General features: G+C 51.4%; 1 protein-coding gene across 3 annotated transcripts in view; it reads left to right on the plus strand.

The window, feature by feature from the left end:
• EcR (Ecdysone receptor) overlaps positions 1-17,247 on the plus strand; it is a 173,721-nt gene that overhangs the window by 138,182 nt on the left and 18,292 nt on the right. The gene's annotated exons all lie outside the window — the stretch shown is intronic.

Consider the following 17,247-nt stretch of genomic DNA (forward strand, 5'->3'; position numbering starts at 1 on the left):
GAACCGGAGCCAAGCTTTACGACTCTCTTAGGCTCGGCCTTATCGCTTCGTAACAACTCTCCGACGTTGACGTTCAATCTGCAATGCCACGGCCATCGTTTGGCGCAAAGGGCTTTTTCCAAAGGAAGGCCGTGTGTCTCAGTGGAGCCCTAGTCGACACGGGCTGAATGGAGCCCGTTCTGCAGCGTCCCGTCTCGCATAGCCCACTTCCAAATGGAGCCGTATGTGAGAGCTACGTCTGTTATTTTAAAGAACGAAGACTGATTCCTATAGTAGCGAATAACATATGCGCACTGCAGCCGTAATACAATATGCCTGGGTCCGTCTGTTGTCTTCTCGGAGCTTCATAATTTTCTTTACTGGACTTCTTGCTTGTCGTTTGGTTTTCACGTGTTTCCTTTTTCTTTTTTGTTGCTAACTATGCTTGCTGGAAGTGCGGGGAAAAGGAAAATACACTACATGCAGTGTCTTTCGAGACGTCTGAGAAAGGTAGTATGTTCATCAATAAGCAGTAGTAGCATGCCCGGAGATTCGCAATGCCCACTTTTTTTTTTTTTTTGTCTCACATGTACGTACTTTCCCTTGCCGTTTTCCGCGTTCGGTAAGCGCACAATTCTTGCTTTCATGCTCGGCCCAGCTGCTGACGTCTGTAATAAAAGTTCATCCCGGCTTTGAGCTCACACGACACGTATACGTTCTTATACGCCGAAGAATTAACGCGATGGAATTTACACTCGCTCTATGTTGTTTCCACGGCCCGCCTGGTGGTTGCGAACGTCACACATACGTAATTTCGTAGGTACATATACGTACTGACATCACGATACTTGTGAGTATTTCGCGTGACGCTTTCTTCCGAGTGAAAGGTTATATATACCTCTTGCTGCAGTTGCTGCAGCTGGCAGTTAGAGAGACAGAAAGTGTTTCGCATTTCCAGTGCCTGAAATTTGTTACTCAGAGCGTGATGCAAAAGGCCCGCGCAGCATGCGATCGATACATGTTCATTACAGCATCAGGGTCGTTGTTTTGCAACAATAAATTTAATTTATTGCTCTTTACACGTCGCATGGCGGCGGCGCTCGAGACAGTTGCGAAGGGCGAAAACGCACCTGCCACTAGTCCCGTAATTTGCCTAAAGTTTGCGAATTCGGACTCGGTACGTACATTACCGTTTTGCGGTGCAAATTTGTGAGAATGACCAAATAATTGGAACAAGTTCGCACATAGGCTGCCTAAAAACGAGCGAATCTTATTGGATGACTGGCAATTATTGGGCAAAAGTCATCTGTCCCGTGCATTCGCTCAGGAACTGGTGCCCTTGCGCGACTTGCCACCGCAGCTATCCTGCGGCAGAATGATTCGAGATAGCACTCGCATTCATCGTACTGTATGTATACTTCGAGACTCCAATAATTGTTTATGTCGCTTGAGTATTCGAAAGAAACAAGTATTCGACAACTTCTAATAGTGAATTATCGAATCAAATGCGAATCTAATAGCAGGGAATACTCGATTTGTATTCGAAATTTCGTATATTCGCCATAGGACGCAGAATTAAGTTATCTTAGCGAAACAGTTTCGCTCGTCGTTCTCCCATCATACCCAGGCAGGAATATTCCGATGGTGGAAGGACACCAGAGGTGACCTGCTGTGAGAAACTTTATTCGGACAAGTTTCTGAAGCAGCCGAAATCGTCAATAGCAATGCCGCTCTATAAAGAAACTGTGATTTAAGATCAATGTGTTGTTTGTCACTTGCTGCTGTTCCAAGTGTGCTTCTGCTTGTGTGCTACAATCGATTGTAAATCGTAGTTAATAAAGTGCGTATGTATCCCGCACACACGCACATCCCCCCTCCCCCCCCCAAAAAAAAAAAAAAAAAAAGTGAAGAAGTGCTATCCGCTTCGCCTTCGCAGTTCCGGTGTCGGGTCCGCGGGATTTTTCCGAATTTAAGGGTTCACAGCTTGGCAGGTACGTGAAAAAGAATCGAAAACGAAATGTATCGTAGTTGAGAAAATACGGCCGCAGGGTGCAACAGGGACGGCTATTGTTTGCCTGGCGGAAGTTGTCTGATTTACCGATGAAGGAGGTACATTTCGTTAACTATGGATTTGGCCGTTGTAAGGTGGTGGAATCGCCAGGTAATTTTGAAACTTGCCGCCAGCGGCTGTACGTTACTGCATTCCCAAGCCTCTGCGTTCAGCATACTGCAGAACTCTGCTGCTTCGGTGATCAAGTGGTCGGCTGTACGTCGCACGCGTCGAACACTGCAGGTGTCGATGTATATGCACGTGGAGACGATCTTAGCTCTTTGTTCCTTGCGTTTCGACTCGACGCGTTTCTCGGCTGTTAAGCGGCGCTCATCTTGAGACGGCGTGCAGCGTGGATTCAATAATTCAGTGACGTGTACCGACGCTTGTGTGCGTGCGTGTGTGTAAGTGGGTTTAAGCCGTGGGTGGTGGAGGGAGGTCGCTCGCACGAATTGTGGGCTTTGATCATCGCGACAGTGCGCGGCACGTCTGTATAATACCACTAAGGCCAAGGTAGGTACCGTTAACACGCGACCTGAGCTAGATAAGCTCGTGGTGATATCATAAAGTTAGAGGACTCTCTAAGAGGGGTTTTGCCAGTCATTTTGTACAAATGCCCGCGCAGACCTCTCGACAAATTGCGGCATGTGCCTACGTAAACCAGAAGGTTTTGATCCCCACGCCGGTTCCCACTAGCGCTCTGGCCACGTGCATATATAAACGTGCACCGCGGGTGCACGTCGCGTCGTGTTTGTACGCGGTTCGCTCGTCTGGATGTATCGAGTGATTTAGGGCCAACGCAAACACAGCAGCTTAACTGGCTAGTCGCCATACACGTGTATCATTTTTTTTTCTTCTTTTATTGAAAACAGCACAACAGACACCTTGTTCTACATTAGCTTGAACGAGTGATTGGGTCTCGTTTTCATAGAAAAAAGGGAGCGAGGGGGCCCGTTTAATCTTTCTTGTTTTCGTAGAATTTACACACTTTGAGTGAACGAATATTTGGATGTAGAGGGCGCACCGATTCATAGGCCGGTTATGGCCTGCTCGTATGCGGGCTACGATTTGCCGGATATTTGTGGGCAGTTTCCTAAGGCCCCGCAATCTGTGTATAAAAGCTGCGGTGCGTATAGAGAGATTCCAGTGTGGAGAAACAGCCAAGCTGCGGAGAGCCAGCTACGGTAAAGTGGTAAGCTGGCAGGCGATAAGCGAGCGGGATCGTTTAATAAACAACAGCCGTTCTGTATCGGCCTTTTGATGCGGCAGAGTGATGGTGGTAACTCGTGGGACCAGGCGACACAGACCAGAGGAATTCTTCGGGACGTCGCGCCGTGTCTTCCCTTTCCCCGACTGACTCTTGTGAGCGGTTGGTCTGCCTTACCCCAACCTCCCAGGAGTCGATCGGCCACGATAAGGGCTGCGGACGAGCTCTCGTCGCGGCGGCCTTGTTATCTCGCGGGCGGCTGGCGTTATGGCTGGCGGCCCTGTTTGTTTTCGCGCCTGTGCCCGCGTGCACCGCTGTCGTACTCCACTGCCCTTATCTGTATGAGTCGACTATAGAGGTGCGCGCGCTTGGCGGCTCCGATGGTGCACATCTTCTGTTGACTTCGCTGCGCGCTCGGGGCGGGACCGGAGGAGCCCGCGATAAGCCCCTCTCATTTTTAGAAATGCCCGCCGCGAGCACACCTCTCTCGGGAAAGGGAGGGGCAGCCACCGCGGTGCGATCGATGCACTACGGGCTTCGTCTCGCGGCCTAACGTCGAGGCGTCGTCGCAGGTAACCTGCGCGGTAATTGCGTGACCGCATGCCTGGCGAACTCACCTTCGGGACGCGAACTTTCGTGGCTGTGAACTTACGACACGGTAGAAGAAAGCCGTGTCATCGGAGCGATCGATACAATGCCGTCACGCGTAAGTGTCTGCATACAGTGGAACCCGGTTATAACAGCAAGAATTAGCTCGATATGTCGCGTAATTCGACATGCCCGTTGCGACGTATACATTCCAACTTTTGTGATGCGTTTGGTGGAAAGAAACGAGGAACGAATCGATTTACTGAAAACGTAACACGCCTGTTGTAGGCAGTAATATGTGCCTTGAACTGTTTCTCAGCGTCGCTGAGAACGGCGTTCTCGATGCGCGAGTTTCTACAGACCTGCTGTGTACTTCGATGCCCGCACAGTGCCGGCGCTCCACAACCACCCGCAGAAAGTGCGCCCTGGAACATCGGGCGACGCCCTGATGGCTCCAGCGGACGCCCCGAGTTCGATATATCCAATGTGCCGTTCGTTATGATAGTTATTTTACGTGAGGATCGCTCAGTAAGTTCCGCGTGTTCGATATAGATGATATTTCGCTTTGTCCGGGTTCGTTATGTCTGAACTCCAACTCGCTAATGCTAGAGGGTGGCTTGAGGGACTGCAGTGGTTGCAAAATATTACGCTGAAAGCGTGCAGTCTCATTACCGCGTGCAGCAAGGCGAATTTACTGCAAGGCGAATTGGCGTGTCAGTTCCCGTTCGTCGCTCGTTGTCGGCATAATAGACGTGGTCTAAATGGGCCGTCATCCTTCCTAAGCCGTCAGCTCAGGTCGCCTTTGTGTTGGACTGTGTAGCTGCGTTCAACGGAGTGGCAATTCGGTATTCCGTCGCAGCGGAACGAAGCGGGCGGCTGTGCCTTCATCTGTCAAGCGCAGAAATTGGGCGTCTCTGCGTCGGCTACGACTGCGCGAGCTTCGTCTCGCATTGCGGTAGTCGGTTTGGGGTCCACGCAATGTCCAGTCGTCGACCGCATTCGTAGAGGCCCATGCATGGATGAATGATTGCCTTTATGAATAATTGAACACGCTGCACCGGCTTTGCCATTGAGGGGCGACATTTGCGCACTCTTCATGCAAATCCGATGGTCCGAACGTTCCTTTGGCCGTCCGAGTTAGACGGAGCCAAGCGTTTTCCCGCCATTTCTGCATGGGGAGTTGTGCCGTTTCTGGCGCTGAACAAGTCTCATCTCTCTCTCTCTAGTACCGCACTTCTTCCTTTTCGCAACTTAGATCGCATCTCTGCGAGGGCTGTGCGCTGTGTACCGTTCGATGGTCTTGATTAACCCTTGCATTGAGCGTGTGCAGAGATATGCTTTCTTTCGATTTCATTATGGACTTCATGCGATCTTCCCTAAAGGCAGCCGCAGCTATTGCAAGAACTATCCAGAACATTCTTGTTGTTCCCGCCTGTCAGCGCCTGTTCGAAGCTGCTGTCTTCTCGTCGGTTTCCAATGGCCGGTGCCGACACGAGAGCAACGCCGTCACACTGCCCTCTAGCAAGAAGCGTAACTTGTCCACCCTCGACATTTAACGAGGCGTTCGAAAGGAGCCCCGTGAACGAAGTGGTCCCTCGCTTGCTGTCCGGTTTCCTTCTCTTTTTTTTTTCTTTCCGTTTCCTCGCTGGAGTGCACACGGGGGAAAGGTGCCATCGGGGATCCTTTAATTATTCATGGCGTGCAACGCAGTTGCGTGGAGGCGGAAAGCGGCAGCGCAACCGTCCGGCGCAAGGCCGTGCTCGGTGTGTGTGTGTGCCCGCTTCGTGAGAGGCGTGCGAAATGCTTTGCGCTATGGCCGCGTTGGGAAACGTGGAAGCTCTGCCACGAGCGCAAGGACCGCGACAGTCCCAACTCGGATCGCCGCCGGCGCTGTATCTCGGGGCGGTCGCCTTTCGCTAACTGCGCCAAGCTTCCGTTCGATCTCCCGCGGTCGTGCGTGAGGGGTGCGTGTTACGAAACGTTAAACTCTTTCTTTCTTTCGCAAGTCCACCTCGCTCTTCCCGATGAACTGGAGCGATGTCCTTGCGTCGTCGAACGATACGCGCAGCGGGCAGCTTCCGCTTCCAATTTGGTGACCCCTGGCTCTGGCAACGTTTGACGATATGTCTCAACGAGGCGGTGCGCTATGGGCGATCGCGCGGGTCGCGGACGTGGCAGCGTCGCGCGCGCGAGCGAGCGAGTTGCCGGCGGCGGCAGCAAAGTTGCGTGACCGGCTCCGAACCTGCGTGGTGGGTGCGTGCGGCGGGCAGCAGAAGAATGGCTTCATTGTTTGGCAGCAAGCGAGCGGGGCGTCTGCCGCCCTTGAAACTTTCCGCTTGCCCGCCACCGCGGACCGCCCGCCCCTGTTGTGCGTGGCCAAGGACTCCGCGGGCTCCTCAAGGGCACGCCGCCGAGCGCGGACTCGTCTGCCGCGGCTTTCGCACACGCGGGTCTATGCGCGGGCCTTGAAAAGGAGGGTCGAGAGCGAGAGTCCGTGCAGCGGCCGTGTCAAGGGTTGACAAGCGGACGCGCCGCCTTCCGTCGCTCGCTTTCTCCGCCGTCACTGAAGTGCTGTCTCGCGGCTGATCTCGCAGGCGTATCGCGCCTGCCATGTTTCACGCTTGGCGTGCAATACACTCTGAAGAAGTGCTGGTGCTCGCTCGGCTAGGCAGCACCAGACGCGACGCGAGTGTGTCGAGCTGCCTTCCACCGCCTCTCGCCCCGATCGGCCCCGGCCGTCGCTATCGACTATACAGCGCGGAGCCTTTTGCATGGAATTAAATTATAGCAGGAAAAAGAGGAAGTGCAGCCTTCGTCAAAAGTTCTAGATGCCACCTGGCTCGTGGCTAGACCCAACTTCTAGACGCGTACTGAAACCCCAGTGTTCTAGAGTCGGGATACTGTTCGTCCCGCTCTTGAACTTTGAAGCGTCGGTCGTGCTTCAGGAACCTCCCTTGCAACGTGGACCCGGGAACATATCCTGTTGCTTTCGGAATGTCTCCGGAAGTTTGTGGCATAGCCTGTGCGTGCAACCTCACCTGTCCATCCTCGTGCTTTCTTAGAAGACGATTCAACGAATTTCTTCCACCTTCTCGAGCAGTATTTTACCCTCCTCCGTTTCTGAGTAGTGCCGCCGGCACGCCGATAGAGTGACGAAGAGCGCCAGGACCGCCCCCCCCCCCCCCCCCTGTTTTTTTTTTTCTGAGGCACGCGAGCGCTCGCCAAGGGCCTTCCAACCTTATAATTGACGTCCCGGCAATAATCGCGGAAGCGCAAAACCGCTAGGCAGCAGCCTCCTAGTCTTTCGGAGCGTGTGAGGTGATGTGGGGGTGTGCGAAGCAGAACGCGGCGGGCTAATCGGATAGCACGAAATTAATAAAAAAAAATCGAAGCAAAAGAGAGCGAGAAAGGGGTTTACCCGAGCGAAGGGGCACTGTGCAAGCCCTCCTTGCGGCTCGAACGACGTGGCTGCACGTCGTCCATTTTCTGCCTGTCAGACAGCTGCCGCGACCACCACCACTTGTCTGTCGGGATTTTCCCGAGCCGAGCGCATCCGTAACCAGTATGTTTGGTGTGTGTACGTTAGGAGTGAACAAGCAAGCGAAAGGAATGCGACGAGAGGAAAGGCAACTAGTGCGGCCGGCAATCCACCAACGCCGAGCTGTGCGCGCCTCGCGCGACCGACCGGTCTTGTCGCGGCACGGAGAGGCGGACGGCCACGTCTGGGCGCGATCCCACAGTTCGCAGATGCGCGCACTTCCGTCTGCCTACTTTTCTGCTTCGTGTATGTACAAAAAAAAAAGTATAAGTTCGTTTCTCTTCGACGTTATGTTTCGCAGCATGTAAAGCGTAAAGCTGACAAAAAATTAAGAATGAAAAAGAAGAAAGTAAGATGCCAGGAACTGTTGGAGTACGACTGTCAGTTAAGCTGTCGAGCGATCTGTAGCTTCCATGTCAAGCTTCTGAGATATGCTCCAGACGACATTTGTTGGTTACCTATATTTGTCAGTGCTATATGAAGCGTGTTTTGCGCTACGACGTTGCGCTGCCTACAGGATCGGTCGGTTATGCAAATCAAATCAAAGTTTCTTGCGCGGGCGCATATCTCACACTGGTATCAAGATCGGCGCACCAAGTCATCACCTTCGATTAAGCAGTCTCCGGCATCGACCCAATTCTCTCAGCCGTCCACGCAAAGTGGGGGCAAGAGCCAAAGAAAGCTTCGCCTTAAAAAACTTTATCTTACACTGCGTCCTTCCGTTTCTGTAATACCGGTCTAAAGCTTAATACCTCTCACACTGAGACTTCAGTGGGAGATGTCTCTACCGGATCGCATGAGGTGGCATGCAAATGTACACGTACGTGTCTGGGGTGTATCATTTTGTCGCAGCGAGGCCGCTTTTTTAATTTTTGTTTTTTCTGCGTTGTAAGAATTTGCTGGCTGCTTTTTGGCCACGGCACCTGGTGACTCTGTCGTCGACCGAGAGGCGAGTATGGAGCGCGGCCATTGCGAGCTCGCGTCGGCGCGGTTGCTTGGTGCGGGCCGTGCTCACTGGCCACCTCTCTCTCTAGAGAGATGGAGATAGATTCTTGTTAGGAAAGAAGAAAAATTGGGATGAAGTGCAGCGCAGTAACTGTCTCTCCGGGGAGGACACCTCAAGACCGCGGCGCGGCTTGGCGCACTGTCGGAGATTTCGCGCGCTTGGAATCGGGACGGTTTCTCGGTGTAACATGCAGGAATGCCGACGAGGTTTGTTGACAGCGCTCTGTCCTGAATTATTCACGACTGCCGCAGCGACAACGTGAAGGGCGCGACCCCCGCTCGTAAAAGGGCTCGGTGCGACGAGCGCGTGGTACCTTTCCTCTGCTGCCCATGCACGCACACGTCTACAGCCGGCGAAAGGCTGCGTCACTTCGCAGCATATCGGCTGACAAGTGTCTTAAGAAAGCGAAAAACCAAGAAATGAGAAATTCCACTAAAATACTTTATTCTCTTCGTATTAGCTTGAACAGAGACCGAAGGGGAAGAAAGAAATAAAGTGCAGCGTCAACAATATGAAAGGGAACGGCGAATTCATTTTAAACGATAACTCGTGATGCATGGGTTCAGATGTAGGAACTTGATGCACAACAGTTAGTTTTCCTGCAGAACATTTAGTTCAATTGAACATTATTATTAAGGGCATGTATGTTTAGCATCTACGGGCGTTTGAAAAAAATAATGCTGCAGATATATACAGCGAAGCTTTGTCTGAGTGCATAGAGTCGAAACACGAGTTTCTGTATATTTAATGTCCGCATAAAGTGACACGGAAGGCTCTATTCAGGCATTGTAGACAGGTTAATGCAATGCACCCGCGGATGTGCGCGAAGGCGAGAGCTTTATCGTTCTTTCTTTAAAAACGAAGGTTTTCTTTGCGAAACTCGCCGGGTTGTGTGACCGTGGGAGCTGCGGCCTGGATGTTTCCTTGCCGAATAGGCCAACCAATCACAGCGGAGCATGCGCCCCGCTCGGTTCCTTGCGGCATCACCAGATGACGCTCGTCACCACGCATCCACGTTCAGAAAGTTTCATGCTGGGAATTGCTTGTTTCCTTCTTTTTTTAAAGGTATTTACCGTAGGACATTAGGCAATATAATAAGAGCTTGGTGACGCAACCCACCGCCCCGTTTTAAAGGGGATGCTCATAGCATCCATCGGCGTCAGCGGCGGCGCCGGCCGTGCGGGGGACAGGAATAAAATAACCAGAAAGCTCGTCTTCGCGCATCCGCGGCTGCACAGTAATGAGGAAGTAAACGTTTCTTGCGGATAGAATGGATTCGATTTGCGCTACATACGCATACTGTCTCTGAAACCACTATGCGAGGCGTCCGTCATACTTGCTAGTAGTTAGCAACTCCGCTTAACAAAAGGCTCAGTATAGTTTGTGTGGGCCCGCGCTTGTGTGTGTGGTGGGTGTGGGGGGGGGGGGGGGGGGGGGGGGGGGGCTCTCGTGGTAGCGTTCACTACTGCATCTTTGCTGCATCGCATTACGCCGTTTCGCTGCTCCAAAGACATCTTGTGAACGAACCCGCTGCTGGGGAAAAATATAAAGGGTGGTCTTTTTCGGCTGTGTTTCTCGTTCTGGCTCTACGCTAGCTAGCATTCGTTTGCACGGCGATTGGGATCCATTCTCGTTGCAATCGAATGGCCGGCTACTGTTGCTACACCGGAGAATGCCGGTGCACTGTGACGTCGTCTAAGAAGCCCGCCACTGGCACGGAAAGCTATCCTTTAGGGGAAAAAAATATGTCGTTAAGCGTCGTCAGCGCCTCGTTTGAAATGGATTCACGGTTCAGGCCTTCAGGCGCCGCGGCGCTCTTCAAAGCGCACGACGCTTCTCCTTTCAGTGGGATGTGAATTGTATGGAGAAGAGAGCGGTGGGCTTCACACTTTTGCAACAGACTGTACCTGATTCTTACGCGTGTGGGCATTGGATGAGTTTTCACTGTTGTTATAGTTTACTTTGTGCGGCCATGAATGGGGGAATGGATGCCAAACGCCTGAGGCACGACGTACCTAATTGTCACGCTCGTCTACATGAAAAGACTTGACCGTCGAGTATGTGCGACGGGATTATGCGGGGAATGTGCAAATCCTACTCTCTTTTGACCTACGTTCATCCCCTCTTCGCCACGGAGTGGTTTCTCTCCGTATTCCTCTGTGTGGGTTGACCCGTTGTGACTTACGTTCACCCCCTCTAAGCCAGGGAGTGGTTTCTCTCCGTACTCCTCTGTGTGGGTTGACCCGTTGGAACCTACGTTCACCCCCTCTAAGCCAGGCAGTGGTGTCTCTCCGCATTCCTGTGTTTGGGTTGACCCGACGTGTTCTGACAAGGCTCTCTACCAGGGAGCAAGAGAGAATGAGGTTGCCCGGATGGTGGAGGGTGCAAGAAAGACAGCGAGCGAGCCGCCACGCAGAGACACATCCTCTCTGCCCTTGGTTGTAGGAACACGCACGCGGAACGGTTTTTTTTTTTCCTTTTTTTTGAGCGCACTGCTCACCCGTAATGATGTATTAAACTTCTGTTATTGTTTTTACATCACCTCGTTTTCCCTGCCGAACCCTCTCCGATGGTCAACCTGGTTCGATCTCCAAGCAGACGCTGTTGAAGGTCGCCAAAACCCCGACCCCGTAACAACAGGTTGCAACCTTAACATACCTTTTATAAGGTATCCGGCTGCGGCCCCTCGGCGGCCGATTGGGCCCGCTTGCGTCATACCAGGCCGTGACGCGAGCCGTGCCCAAGAGTGCCGCGCGCGTGGGCGACCGCTGCCCACCGCTTCTTGGCTCGTCCGCTGTTCGTCGATGCTGAGGCTTTGCCTCGCACGAAACCTGTCGCTGGACGGTACTTGTTGCGCTGCCGTGGGCTTCATAGTCACGCGCGCATCGAAGGTCAAGAGCGCATGGCTAAGTGCATACGCATGTTCGTTACCTGTCTTGTCGTTACTAAAACTCCTCGTTACTGTTCTCTGAAGCTGTAGGTCGTCACCTTGTTTTTGATTCGGAAAAACGGTGCGCCCTGCAATCGTTCTGTTACGGTGGCTTCTATAGTTTCTGCGCAGTTTGGGGGGTTTGACTTAGCGGGCCTGCAGATGGCGGACAGTGTTGGGCACGTGCTGCTATATCCCCAAGCGGAGTTTGGGTTCCGAATATTCGCAGCGCCGTCGGCGCCATTTCTCGGATGCTGTAAACGTGCGCAATGAGGAAAACGCGCACTCGATGAATGTCCTTAAGCGCTGCTCGCCACCCCCCCCCCCCCCTCCCTGCTGTATATGGGTGTATCGTCTTCCGATTCCCTTTCGGTCGCCGTAACGACGGAGGCAATACCTTATGCGGCTCAAATAGGGGGCGAGGACATACCGTGGCGCCGCCATGCGGAGTCATCCGTGTGACGCGCAAAGTTGGATTGTTCCGCCAGCCCTCACCTGTTCAGCCCGCAGCCGCTTTCGCGTCGTCTTTTTTCGTATTATTAATTTATTATTGTATTTAATTTCAAAGAAATCAGTAAAATACTGATATGGCTTCGTAAGTGACTGTACGATATGCTAAATAACTGTTCCAAAAAGATTAACTTCCGTATAAAACCTTACACATCGCCCCTACTGCCGGCGTCGCCTGCTATGGCCACCGACATGGAAACCATGGAGACCGAGTCCTCTGCTTTTGTGCAACGTAAGAAACCATTGTGTCGAATTAAAACTAAGCATCAAATGGGCTTCAGCCCATTTAGAAACATATTTTTGCTACAAGAAAGGCATGTAACGTGTCCATCGTGTAATTTCATTAATTGTAGGTTTTCATCTACAAACGGGCCGCGGTTCACACGACAAGGAAGTGGCATTCGCAAATTTATATTGCAGTTTAGCACGCATAGCCCCACGGAGCATGACGCAAGTGGTTTCTCCGTTTTGTGGGAAGCTACCCAACGTGCTTTGAGCTGCACGCAGCCGCGACCTTTCTCACATGATTTGAGGCATACACACGAGAGCCATATGCACATGCGCGCGTCATTCATAGAATTTAGCTGTGTTAGTTTTCTGACAGGGGTTCCATTGCTGACGTTGTGGCTAGATAACATCTTACATTTCGGCCAGTGTGACGACGAGCACACGTTTGTCTGCCGCACGATTTTGATATTTATATGTTGCTTCTTATTGCTCTTATTACGGTTGTTACACGGTGTATTCGCGATCGAGCCAGATCGGTATAGAATTTTGCGACGATTGACCCCCTTCCGCCGCTGCACAAAGGGGCCAATCGCGATCGAGGAATTTGGTCCCATCGGGCTCGCTCACGATCGAAACTGCACTGTGTGACACCCGGCAGTATTACCTTGCGCATTTGAATGCACTAGCATGCTTCAAGGTGTAGCTCCCCTTTTGGGACCAACCAACGGTGCTCAGCGATTGAAACACGATACTAGGAGCGCGTGGTTGCCGATGTTGCCGGTACTTCTTACGCCACCGGTGGGCGCTGGGGTCACCGAGCTGATGCATTTCTGTATCGCATGAAAGCGAAAGTCTTTGCGATGCATTGTGACTGCATTCGGCCTTCCGTCGATCACCTACTGCTCATCAGCGGCGTAAAAGGCGCCGATCGCGATGCAGTCCAAGTCTTGCGTATCACTCGATCGCTGTACGAGAGCGATCGTCTCGCGTCGTCTGCTACTCACCGAACATTTGCGCTCCGAGTCCGTACACAAAGTCTTCTTTGTGGAAGTGCTTGCTGCAAACACCTGCGTAGGAGCTCGGTTCCTTACCCATTCGAAGCTTTATCAGCCATGCGTCGCGCAGTTTCTGATCTTTGGGGTAAAAGTGAAAGCTCACGCCCTGCTCCTTTGCGCACATAACGTACTTCGGCGCCGAGCAGTAAAGTACCACGCCGCTTATAACTTTGAGCGCACTTTCCCAGCTTTTGTAGTCTCTAGGTGTCCGCGCACTTGAATTGAGTGCAAAACAATGATGTTAAGTGGAAAACACGAGGAAATCGCGGTAAAAAAAAACGCATTCCAAACGCCCGCGTCCCTACGTCTGAGCAAGGCAGGATCACGTGACCCGACTTATCACGTCAAAACGATTGCAGCGCCCGCATCCCCAGTTAGGCCTAGCGCCTTGCGGAGTGCGGCGACGTCACGTGCGCCACAACCGCCACATCGCCGGTTCTCGTTACCCATGAAGCGTGCCAAATGCGGCGTAACAGAGATACTTCCTGCTTAGGTACGGTTCGGTCGCGCTCAGTTAGGTCGGCATAGGCGGTCGCGGGTAAACGAACGCACGAACGCGAAGGTGGCTTCTGCTGCGAGCCGTACATGGGGTCGCGCCGAGGCCACGTGCCGGTCGTGCAGCTGCGAAAGGCGCAGCCGCGGCACAGTGGCCCAGTATGTGCCGTGTGCAGCTGACTGATGGCGGATGTTTTTGCATGTATGTGATGGAGAGTGGCCACCTGCGCGGGTTGTAACGGCGAATGTCGGCACCGATGACATGAGCCGTGTACGCCTTGCCCGCGGTTGCGAAAGCGCTGTAGCTAGCGGAGGTGGCAACTGAAAAGCTTTCTTTTCCCCTTTTTTCGCATTCCTGTCGCGATCAGACCGAGACGATGCTCGTTCCACCAGCGCACGTCTATGTCGTTTAGTTGCAATGTGACTTTCGCTGTCAACTTTGACTTGTGACAAGCCATTTTAGGTCATCGCATACCGCCGCCGTACTTGACGGCACAGGTGGAATCATAAGTGGTCATTGTTGGGGCGCAACAGTTCCTCCGTTGTCGTGTGGTTTCCGATACGACACGACTTCTCGAGCCGCTGTAAGCGCTAGCGGCAGTCTTACACCGCGAAACGATAGAAGTCGGTGACGAAACTGAGTGCATGTAATGAAAAATCGTCTGGCGGCTGTACACTGGATGTCACCGGGTATATGGCGTCCAAACTCCAGCACCATGTTACAGTGGAGCTGTTAGAACCTCGCTGGGTTTCCTATTGCGTCCGCAGCTTCGCCGAGCTGGGGGAGAGAGTGAATGCAGAGTATAATATTCGCAGTTTCGCCGGAAAGGCGAAGCGCCGATTGCGATAACAAATTAGTAGATAGCTGTACCAAGTAAGGATAGTAGCTTTATCGGCCGTAAAAACTTGTAAACATTCGCTTACTAACTGAATGAACAATGATATAATGTGTAAGCGTGACCCAATAAGGACGTAGAAAGAAACAAGACACACGGAGACAGCGCTGTCTTTGTGTGTCTGCTTCTTTCTGCGTCTTTCAGTCGCGCTTACATATTCTATCATGGATTTAAACCAACTAGCCCTTCAACGTGTTTTAACTAAATTAACCAGCACGGAGTCATGCACGCACGCGCAGGTAAACACGTACACACATCGCTCGATGACAGTGGAAACTGTCTGTGTATACTCCGAAGTTAGGAATTGCGGCAGCAGCCGCGAGCCAATTGACCTCCGTGCGTCTGTCGCTTCAACGCGTACGAAACGTTGAAAGCACAGCGCATAGAAAGCTACCGCACTACGCGCACTCTGCAAACGTCGCAAATCACTTTGAAGATGAGGCCTGCGCGGGCGCGCACTTAGGCCACGTCGCAGACCGCTTTCAATACACACGAGCGCCGGCAACGCGTGCCTACAGCGTCTGCCATTTGTGTTCGTAACGCCGTAGTAGACGCCGCGGTTGTCTCCACTCTCTTTTTCTAGGCGGCTTTGGCCAGGAGCGGGCCCGGATGCATGCCCTCTCCTGTGGCGCGCGAAGCTGGGGGGTCAGGTGAGGGAGGAGGGGCGTTCTTCGCCGGCGGCTGCTACGTTGCCTCGATGCCCTCCTCGTCCGCCGCTTGGAGATTGGAGACAACCGCGGCGTCTCTACGGTGTTGGCCACGCGAATCGCGTGCGCCGTAGTAGTAGACGCCTTTGGCGGATGCCGTAAGGACGCATTGCCGGCGCTCGTGTGTTTTGTGTGCGGTTTGGCACTACACTCGCGGACTATATTCTGTGGCAATGAAGGGAAAGCTACGGGGGCGGAGCCTTTGCACATCTGTTACCGCGCCAAGTAGTCCGCCAGCGTTTGACAGTGATTTGGTTGCTCGGAGCAGACGCTGAATCGAGACAGCTTCCATGTGCCAGGTTTGCCCAGACGGAAGGGAAAAGCCACAAAATAAGTAAACTTTTACTTTCAGTGGTATGTTTTGTCTTATTTAACTGCTGCTAATAAGGTGCTTGTGTAACTAACGTGAATGAACACATGGGACTCTTTTCAGAAGCGCTCTCTCTTGTGCGCGCTTTGCCTCCATAGCTTTCCCTTCATTGCCACAGAAAGTTGTCCGCGAGTGGGCCTTTACTGGCCTTCCGCCAGCTCCACTGGTCTCTGGTGTTTGCGATAGCAGAGCCACGCATAATTTTTTATGGAGCAACAGGTGGCGCTGCTGGCGTTTATAGTTTATGCCCGTGAACACATTCTGTGCAAGAACATCTCAGTGAGTGTTGTACATAACCCGTTCAAACAAGGCATGTGCGAATATTTTGAATTTTATATGTGAATCCAATATTCCTCACTGTTCTGTTTGAATTAAATTTTAGAATCACTATTCGAAATTGTAGAATATTTGCATCTGTCCAAATATAAGGAATAACAATGCTTATTAGAGTGTCAAGTGAGAAGGAAAGACCAATGCAAGTGGTGACTTTTTGAATGATTTTGCTGTACGAGAGCTGCAGTTCCCCAGAGGCACCAGTTTCAGAGCGAGTGAATGAGCAGATAACTTCTGAATAATTGCCAATCTCACCATGTTTGCATCCCTTTAAAACAATGTACAGTGCTGCCAGTATTAGGCTAACCTTCTTTAACAAAAAACACTTCCCTACATGCATCTGGTGAGGTGCCGCTCCTTTGTTCCAATACTGCAACACACAGGTGCACCAGATAACTAAGAGGACTTGTGATTTACAAGCTCCTCAGTTGACTGGATGTCCAGTTGTCAGTGGAATTACATGTATGTATCAAGTGATGCAAATAAGCCTGTTTTTTACCAGACGGATTGAACATAACTTTTATGTTTTAATTTGTTTAGAAATGAAAACATATTCGGTATTCAGTTTGATAGTATCTGAAGGCTGGTGTTCTCAAATATTCAATTCAGTTAAGCAATTTCGCTGTTCAAACTCCTCTAATTTTAATGCAAGACTTTGTCAGAATATGCACACTATATACATACCCACATAATGAAACAGAATAGACATAAAATTGGGCATGAAAGTTGGCTGACTTTGACTGACACTTCTTTTCATGCTATGACATTGACGTGTGATACAGTGCACTGCTGGACCATGTGCAATTCTGTTAGTGCCAGCGTTTTGACAAGCGTAGTCTGTGACAATTCCTTAAATTATAGGCTGACGTTTGTACTTGAGTTTCAGAGTCTGTAGCACTTTGTCAGAATTAGCTGTATAATCTCGGTACAGTTTATACAGCAATTGGTACTGTTTAAATTCCTTGCCATCTAGCAATGTTGCTGTGCTGCATAGCTAGTCAAAACTGTTGTCCACCCAGTTACATGCTGAGTGCATGTCCTGCTTTCTTTATTACCATTTCAGTATGCTACCTCATTGGAGCACATGCTATTCGTTCTTTGCAGTTCAGTTCTTTTGAAAAAATGCATTCTGGTGCCTGTAGTCTTGTTTCCTAGAACTTTCCCAATATTAATATCATATATGAGATGTTCATCATGCAAAAGTTTGTTAATTTGGACCGATTACATATGCAACACCGTGCAGAAGGTTTGCATAACCATTGCTGCAAGCAGCTCTGATGGTGCCTGAAAGTAATTTTGACTGCAGTCTTATCGCCCACAGTTTGTGATGTTAGTGCTTATTGTTTCACTTTTTCT

This window comes from Dermacentor andersoni, chromosome 2 (assembly GCF_023375885.2).
Source record: "Dermacentor andersoni chromosome 2, qqDerAnde1_hic_scaffold, whole genome shotgun sequence".
NCBI classification, from domain to species: Eukaryota; Metazoa; Arthropoda; class Arachnida; order Ixodida; family Ixodidae; genus Dermacentor; species Dermacentor andersoni.